The sequence below is a fragment of the Pteropus vampyrus genome, unplaced genomic scaffold (genome assembly GCF_000151845.1).
Source record: "Pteropus vampyrus isolate Shadow unplaced genomic scaffold, Pvam_2.0 Scaffold100, whole genome shotgun sequence".
In the NCBI taxonomy this organism is placed as follows: domain Eukaryota; kingdom Metazoa; phylum Chordata; class Mammalia; order Chiroptera; family Pteropodidae; genus Pteropus; species Pteropus vampyrus.
In genome coordinates, this window is record NW_011888881.1 from 1152577 (window position 1) to 1162245 (window position 9669).

Genomic DNA, 9669 nt, shown 5'->3' on the forward strand with positions numbered 1-9669 from the left:
GCAGCAGCGGACGCCGGGCAAAGGGACGGCTCCACCCCCACACCGCGGCGCAGATTCCCGCGTGCCACTCAGAGCGACGCGCAGCGTGAAACTCACGCATTGTTTCTTTCCGGAATTTTCCATTTAATCTTTTCAGACTGCAGTGGATCGCAGGTAACTGAAACCGTGAAGAGTGGAAGCACAGGGAAGGGGGCACTGCTGTACCCCACTACCCCGTGCTGGTTACCCCAGCATCTCTAGAGAGCTGAGAAGGCCGGCTCCAGACCCGCGTGGCATGTGAGTGACGAGGCAGAGCCCACGCCTCTCCTCCAGCCCTGCTTCGTGGGCGCATTAGCGTGGTGTAGATGTCACCGTAGCTCTTAACTGCGCCATGAAAACGTGAGTAGTAGCATTGGTGACCCCTCCAGGTCACCTCGGCAACCAAGGCCCCTGTAGATGAGTCACGGCTGAGCCAGGGTCCCCAAACAAGGGCGGTGAACTTTTTTGTTCTGCTTTGCACGGATCAATAAACCAGTGATGACGGGAACAGACACATCTCCCTCGCTTCGAAACAGCGCGGGACTCCACTGAGATCAACATAAGCTCCTGCTTGCTGATCAACTTAATTGCACTTGATGGCCGGGAGTCAGGGAAACAGACTTCCCTGCGGTGTGTGACAAAAAAACCTGCACGTGCTACGCACACTGAGCCCACGATGCCTGCGGTTGCCAGTCATGCCACCGCAAACCTGCTCGTAGGCGCGCGTGTCCGGGACAAGGACGACTTAGTCTCGCCGTGGGCCCCTTTGACCACACGATGTCCAGCATGTGAGATTCACCTCTGAATTCCGTCTTTTAAGAATACAAACAGAATGACCGAGAGGGGAGGATGTGTGGACAGCAAGGGCTAACCCCTTCTGCAGCTTCGGAGAGGTCGAGGCGCCTCCCCAAGTTCACGTGACTAGTAAGAGAGAATGCAGACTTTGAGTCAAGGTCATGTAAGAGAGAATGCAGAATTCAGGTCAAGGTCATGTAAGAGAGAATGCAGAATTCAGGTCAAGGTCATGTAAGAGAGAATGCAGACTTCGAGTCTGGGCTCGGCTGATCCACGTTTTATTGCATTATGCATACTGTTTTCTTAACCACATCGATTGGCTTTTTCATGTGAGCCCATACATGCCTTTTTTTTTCAAATAAAATCCATATCTATTTAAGGTGTTTAACATGATGTTTCATATACATACACATAGTGAAGTGATTACTACAGTCGGACTAATTCACATACCTGAAAGGAGTAACTACTGACTTCGAAAAGCCTAAAAACGCCCTGTAATGACCTCGGCAGAGCCCAGCCCTGGAAATCCACCGACTTTGGAAAAACGATGAAGGATGAAGCGTGGCGGCCGGGTCTGGCCAGACCTCGCAGCCGCAATGGCTAACACAGCTCTGTCTCTCCATGCAGAATGGCACATTTGCAAAGCTGCATCTGCGAGCAGGGAACGAGACCCTGGTTTGAAAGGCCAGGCAGAGAGAGGTCCTCTGCACGGACATCTGCGGGCTGGTCATCCCCAGGTCCCTCCCCATTGCAGTCAAATAGGCCCCCGGTCACCACTCCTAGAGACACGCACTGGACACGAACTAGAATCAGGGCAGGGCAGGGACAGAGGCAGGGTCGGCCCTGGGCACCGCGGTGACAGACACGGAAACGCACCGCCCACGTCCCCTGCGGCACAAGCCTCGCTCCCCGGCTGCCGGGAGCACGATCAGCAGAGAGCACCCAGCTGACAGCGTCCCCAGGCCCAGCGAGGGTCTGCAGGACCCCGGGGTCTCCGGAGCGTGGCCTCGCTGGGGTCGCACCTTTCCCGCGGCAGCCCGCATCCAGGTGCCTGGCCATCGGGCCCAAGCAGGACGCTGCGGGGCGGTTCCGACCAGCGCCCCCCAGGCCAGCCGCGGCTCCGCTGGGCGGCGCCACACGCCGGCTTCATCCTCCGCCATCCTGTTCGCCGTCCCTTTCCTGGCTGTCGCTGGCCAGCGAATGTCCAGCGTCAGGAACGCCACGTCAGACGCCTCCTCTCGAGAACCCAGCCAGTGACGATCGCCTCTTCTTCAGCTCCGTGCCTGTTCTCACGTCACCCTCTTTTATCCCATCGCCCCAACATCAGGTGGCCAGAAAGGCTTCACTGGCGAGGAGGTTCTGGTCTAACTTGTACCGACTGTAAAGCACGTGCCACGTGTAGCTAATGAGCACTGGACACGGTGCTGGCACCAGGTAGCGGAGTGGCTCTGGGCTCGCGAACGAAGCCCTCCCAGCCCGCTTCCCCCTCCGTCAGGGACGATGTCACCATCTTCACGATAGGGCAGAATTACACGCAAGAGTTACATGCAACCGCATGTGCGAAGCACCTAACACAACGCTCGGTACACAGGTGTCTAGTAACTGATTCGTTGCTACGGCCCCTTTGAAACATGACACGCACTTTTCTGGTATTCTAATTTACCTTTCCAGGTATTTATTTCTTATTTCTCCCATGAGACCTTAAAATTCTGGAGAGCAGAGACTCTGTTCTGTTTACTTCACCTAGATCTTCCATAAAGTGCCAAGACCGGCTTGAAATATGTCAAAGTAGCAACTACACAGTGACCAACCAGAAGCTAGGTTCTGGGTATGTCACAGTTACAACGGCAGGTGTGACATCGAACTGCGTATGCGCAGGTATGAAGACCTCAACGTAGCTTTTGCTTTCTACTCAGCACTGCAAGAGGAAATGCATAATGGTCAAATAATGTACAGCAGACATTGGGGTTGGCACCCCAATGTCCATCCCAGGCCAGGAGACCAGTCTACTCTACTCACACCTCATTCAGGTCCCCTGGGATGCCATGGGCCCTAGGACGGGCACAGGTCTTCACTTGGCCCAAGCACACTGAAGAGAAGGAATGAAGTGTGTGGGAACCACTGGTTAAAGCCATTCGCGTCTAGGTTTCTGTGACTGTGAATCTGCGGCTGGGGGGGGCCCTAACGGAGAGGTGAGGCCACCGGTTAGCATACCGCCATGTCTACCCGGGCTGTCTTGTATTCTTAGAGCCCTACTGGAATTGTTGCGTTTTTAGCAGAAAGAGTCCATCGAATCTGAGCTCCTCACTTGCAGGTTAGGGAACCGAGGCCCAGAAAGGCTGTCGAGCCTCTTGAAACCCGGCATCCAGGCACTAACCCCTTCGTTCAGCAGCGTTGACAGGTGTCTGCTACGTACCAAGCACTGGGCTCTTGCCTCGGCATCACGGTGGCTCCAGAACACATCATGAACGTGAACTCTCACAGCAGTGTTTGCAAACTGAGCCAAAGGACAATAGTAAATGTTTCGCGAGTCTCTGTTAAGGTGGAGACATCGGCAGAATGCCACAGACACTCCTTACCAAGCAGGAAATAAGGGCAGTGGCCTAAGGAAGGGACGCAGGAGACGTGAATGCCCAGCTGATTGGAAAGATTTATCAGACTTCAAAAGAAAACCCGGAGCCCTCAGCGCTGAGAGCGAGCAGGATTAGCTGTGCTCGGTCACTTCTTCTGGATATAGAACTGTAAAATGCATTCCTTTAAAAATCATATAAAAATGAAACAAGAAAAATAAATGGCATTTTACTAAAGGCGTATATACCGGACCTCAAAGTCAGGAGGATCGCAGTCTGTCAACCACCTAAAGAATCTCCACCACTGAAAGGAACGTAGGCTGGCGTAAAGGGAGCCGAAAGCGGGCACTGATTCCTCAGTCACGCCAGCCACGGCTCGTGTGGAGTCTGCCCGCTTTTTGTTAAACACAAATGCAGCATTTCTAGAGTGGAGATTCTCAGCAGAACGGGGAGCCACTGGACCCATTGTGGTTTCAACTCTATCGGAACTATCCTGGTGACCTCGAAGGAGACAGTGTCCACAAGGAGACGAGCACGTGGGAGCCAACTTGGACAGAGCCGGACTGGGTGGGTGGGTCACAGTGCCCCCCACACTCAGCCCCTTCTGAGGGAGGCACTTTCTGGAGCAGGAAGGTCATCTTCTGGACACAGGACAGAAGGTGGCCTCACTCGAGCGTTTTGCATGTGGTGTCATTTCCTTTCCTGTGTCTACACTTTGCATGCACGAAGCAAACGCTTAGTGAGTGTCACTTATGGACCAAGTCTCTTTCTGCGTCCCAGGCAAACGGGAAGAAACAACCCCCAAATCTGCCATCAAGGAGCTATGTGTCACCTCCATACATAAAATGACAAAAAGGATTTCTTTCTAAACATCCGTATCACTCTTCTTTCTAAATGTCCATGTGCTTATTATATGGTGAACGCTTATTATATGATTAATAAGAACTGTTGACAAAACAGACCCACGATCGCCAAACATACACTCACCCCCCCTGCAAAAAGGTCTCTCCAAGTCAGAAACTAAAGCTCATCCAGAGATAGGTAGAAATATGCCTTCCCGCAATGAGGCCTTAGCTAATGCAGCCAGATTTCAAACTGCTCACCCACACCTAAGGCCACCTAAAGTCTCACACGATGGTCATTAAACATCTCCTAGCCACCCGTGCATGAAGAAGACTGTGAGTGTGCAAACTGGCGTGCACCCAGCAAAGGCAATCTGAGCACGTGGTGCCTGCTACTTTCACTTAAAAGATGTTTCCCTTGCTGCCTGGAGACTGTCGCGAAATGTCACCAGCCAGGGCAAAAGAGCCACCACTTTTATTAAAACAGAGCACACAAATAAACCCCCCCAAAAAGAAAAAGAAAAACATATCTCTCGGTGGAAGCAAGGGACAGGTCGCAGGAAAGTGACATGAAGGTGGAACACTCGGTGGTGACCCGAAGGAAGATTCTGAGCCACGGGTTCACTCCAATGACCAATGACGGGGAGGGGCCGAGGAGCAGGGCGGAAGGCAGCTCCGGCCAGAGCCGGCACCGACTTACTGGCTTCCGGCCGTCAGGGGCGGACCAGGGAGAAGACTGCAGGGAAGCGACAAAGGGAGGGAAAGCGTTCGAAGGAAAAATGCAGCCTGGTCCCTCGCAGGGTTTCAGAGACAGCCCGGGGCATTTAAACTGTCGGAGCAGCAAACAGTCTCTAAACATGGCCCTGGACGCTTCTCAGCACGTAAGGGCCATTGCTCCCCCTCCCCAGGGACACGACCTCCCCACTCCGCTTCTCCTCCGTCCAGGGCAGCGTGGTTCTCACCCACCCCCTGCGCATTTACACGCTCTGTCCCCACCTGGCGCAGGCCCCACTAGAGGAGCCTGCTCAGGGGAGCTTTGCAGAATGACACGGGACACGCGCGCAGTGGCCAGTGACGCCAGAGCTTCGAAAGGCTAGTCCCGCGGACGCTGCTGGGAAATCCACCCGGTAGCGTGGGTTCTGGAAAGAGCACTCTTCATCAGTGACAGGAACAACAGGTGGAAAGGGAACCTACGTAGGGGGAAGAAAAGTCCCTCTCTGTGGGGTGTGATGCATGCGGAAGCCACCCCAGGAATAAAGCCCTAAGGAACAAAAGCGGCCTGGAGCAAACGCAAGGCAGGCTGCTCAGGGCCAGCGAACTGAGTCCGACTATTTAATGTTTAAAGATATCGTGAAGTGTCCCTTTGGATCTACAAAATCCCTGCTGAGAACGTCAGAGTTCCCAAGAACGGCCGAGGGCTCGGCTTGCCGCCCCCATCTGCGGTAACGCAGAGGTTGCTGGCGCGTGTCACAACTTGCCACGCTGTGGTCTCCCGTCACCACTACCATGGCAAATAGCTATTTTTTCATAGTTTTTATTGTTTTATAATTGTCGTAAAATTCCACGCCTGCCACTGAAATGCTTTCTTCCTACTTTCCCACTGAATTCTATTTTAAGTGACCCTGTAAACGATATTTCTCTGCTTGAGATCATTGGATAATCTACAACTGAGAAATAAGCACTTTCCTCGTTGTGGTCCCTTCTTTCTTATCTCTGACAGCCCCATGAGGTCACACACATCTGTCCTTCGAGCAATATCAGCAGTTAATGATTCATGTTCAAAGGCTGAAGGTTATGTAATTAACAAAAGGCAACGTTTTTACAGAAGCCATTTTTGCTTTCAAGTTATTAGCACTCAGTACATATAAAGGCCGAATAGCACGCAGGTCTCCAAGCTTGTGGTGTGCTATTACTTTAAAACTTTCCAACTTCATTTCCTCTGACCCAAACTTCAAGTCACTAAAAATGTACTATTTTCATTTGATTCATTCTGATTTATCGGTGCCTTTACAGGATAGTTCACACATCGCATCCTCTAATTTGGTCATAAAAATCACATTTCGGCTTTTATTAAACTATGCATTCCATTAATAAAAATAATACTAGCATATTTTCTGTGAAGTGTATTCTTAATAGGATCAGTCATTAACAAAATCAAAATCTCTTAACTAGTCCGAGTCTCGTAATGTAAATGATGGTGTGGGCTTAGTATTTCCTCAATTGCAGATATTTTGAAAAATTTCTGGTACTTTATCACCGCGACATCATGAATCTCTATAGAGAGGCTGGCATATAAATAATACTGTTTCAGTATTTCCAAATAATTTCCACTGGTGCAGTAGGTGTGTGTTTCTGAAGCCGGTGGCTTTGGGACTGGCGACGGTCCAAACACATCAGATAAAACGTTTGTCGATTCGTCACGGTCTGAGATCTCAAACCGGAGTCGATCCGAGAGTGGACAGCTCCCTCCTCCATAACGCCCAGGGCTTCGCACACCCGTTTATTTTCACTGCTCAGTTGCTTGTCTGTGTTCACACCAGCACCAGGGATGGGCTCTCTGCACTGGTTAAAAACATACTCTCGGCTGAACACTGTCCCGTTTGGACTCTGTCATCTTGCTTTCTATTGCACGTAACTTGGGACGAGTTACTTGAACCCCAAGTGCGGCTTCCTTCTCTGGTCGACGAGCACAATGGCATCTATGTGTCTCATAAGGCTGACGGGAGGGATTGAGGCGGTATATTTAGAGCGGCACTCACTTGGTTAAAACTCACCGAATGTTAGTTATTACTATTTACGTCCCTAGTACCCACGAGCCAGAAATGAGAATACTGTACTTAACGTTTACTAAGAGAGTAAACACATGCATTCGTGAGCCAAGCACTAGTATTTTTCTGTTTACAGACGAGTCAAACCAGCTTGAGCCAAAGAAAGGAACCCGCCCGACGTTAGGGAGCTAGAAAGTGGCAGAAGCGATTTTCCAGCTTGAGTCAACCTGTGTCCACACTGCTGCAGAAATCTGGCCAGCTCCCAGGCAGGTAGGTCTCTGAGCTTGCTACTCACTGAGGCAACATCTAAGTTTTAAAAATGAACTAAGTGAATTTTTTTTAAAGGACCGATTAAAAAATTATTGGGCAGAAACGTCAAGGTTCTTTCTCAAATCACAGCCAATTTATCTGCCGAGGAGCAGTAGTTATGCAGCTGGGACTTTGTTCTCAAACCCTCTCCCGACCTCAGAAAAACAGGGGACAGGTGATATCCCGACACCTCGCTTTCCCACGTAAGTGTCTGCCGCTCTCGATCTGTGTCAAAATGGGTTTCTCGTAATTAAGAATCATGGTTTTCGGAGGAGACGCGTGGCAACTCAACAGATCAAACCCTTCTGGAAAACCCCGTGCATCTTGAAAGCCTGCACACCTGAGCGTGCCTGCCCCCCTGTGCACCCCGAAGGCTTGGCTCGGAGCGGGTGTCCGCACTCCTCAGTGATGATGACTGGGGTTCCCAGCAGCCCGCTGCTGTGACGGAGGGATGTTGTACAGGAAGGAAGTTCACTCCCAGGGCGGCGAAATGCTTCCTGTTTGTCCATCTGGTACCAGGCATTACTGGGATCGATGTTCTTCATTCGTACCTTGTAAGGAGGATCCAGTTTTCACTCTGAAAGCCCCGCCGCCTTCCCGCCCTGACAGAGCTGTAACTTTTCCTCACGTGGTCTCAAAAAAGAGGCTTCGGCTCACGTTAGAGTTTCCATGGTGCCTCATCTGTCTACCTCTTAGAGGACGTCATTCTCAAAGTGCGTGCGCACAAGACTTTTCTCTTTCATACCTCGTATGAAGGGAATTGCTTTTCATTCTCTCTGAGCTGAAAGAGGTGATAAATAGTTTAAAATATTAAAAAATTAACCACGAAAAATGTGCCAGAGTAATGGGCGGGGACTCATTATGAAGCGCAGAGGAGCCATCGCGACACGCGTGAGGCAGGTCCCAGAGATCATGAGAGCTTAGTCCTAAAATAAGCTCCTCTCCAGTCCCAAAAACTACATCGCCACCACAAAGGTCTCGAGGTGTGTGGAGGTTACAAAATATCTGGACCCGCTTTTGTTTTAACCCGAAGGCAACAAAACAATATACGTGGTGGATGTTTCCACCAATAATCCATATTTTAGAGCTACAAAAGGTGACGAGAATCTGGACCTATTTATTTTAGAGCTATGGAGACCTGCGTTCACTAAGCTAATGACGTGCACAGCACAGGCGAGAGCTCCGTGTCCTGAAGCAGCATCCGCCCACTACGCCTCCCCAGAGGTGTTTTCCACTACAGTTTGTCTTTACTTGGCAAAGAAAGGACTCCAAAGAAATCCCATACGACCAGGACTAAACGGAGGAAGCCATCGAAAGACAGGGCCCATGGGCGTCCCTTCGATGCCTGTGCTGGGTGACTGCCGACCCCCCTCACGGGCCACCGTGCTGAGAGAAGCCCTCGGGGAGTGGGGGTCACCTCTCTCCCCGACAATTCTATGCAGGACTGTCCTGTGTGCCACACCTGCTACCTTCGCCTGTTTCCTTTTAAAACAACAAGCATCTCTTCCCCGCTTTCCCCAACAGGAAATAACACAATCATCGTATCGAGGCCCCACTGGAAGCCACCGCTGTGTAGAAAAACAACAACTATAAAGTTTCGAATCGATCATTTCTAGTGCCTAAAAGAAGAAAATAAATAGACTTCCCCTTCCTGGTTATGTTCATTATCATAAATTTCAATTCATCTCAAATTACAAGGAAAGGTAGATTGAAATCTATAGCTGGATCCCCAGGTGTAACGTTTCATTTCTTTTCTAATCAATATGAAATTGAAGTCATTTTTTGTTAAGTATTTTTGGCTCCAGCCCTAACTACCAAGTCCATTGTGCTGCACTGAGTCATGCAGATAGTTGATCATATTCAGCCTACATTTGTTTTTACCCTCGATCTTTATGTCCTAAATAATCAGGAGGCTCTGAATGTCAGAGCTTTTGAGAGCTTCTGCCCTTCCGAGCTTTGTGTAGTCTGCTCAGGTCCGGGTACTTGTGGTTGTTTTTCTGGGTCTGTACCTATAAAGACCAATCAAGGTGGAAAAGAAAGCAGGTCATCTGGATATTTCTAGAGAATATATGGCGGGGAGGGGGGATTTTTAAAGACATTGGGAAAAGGGACAAACCTCGAGGCCTGACTATTCAGGGGGCTCGTCCTCCTGAGTCTAGTTCCACGGGTGACCATTCAGTCTCTGAAACAGTGCACAGAGTCACACAGAAGTCAGAGCTGGAGGAGCCTGCCACGTCAGAGGTAAAAAAAGCGAAGCCAGCAGCCAGTCCGGGGTCCTTGTTTTACAAACGATGCATCCAAGCCTAGAGAAAGGTGTGCGTGAGGCCACAGCGTAACCTAAGTCACAGAGCCGAGATTCAAAGCCAG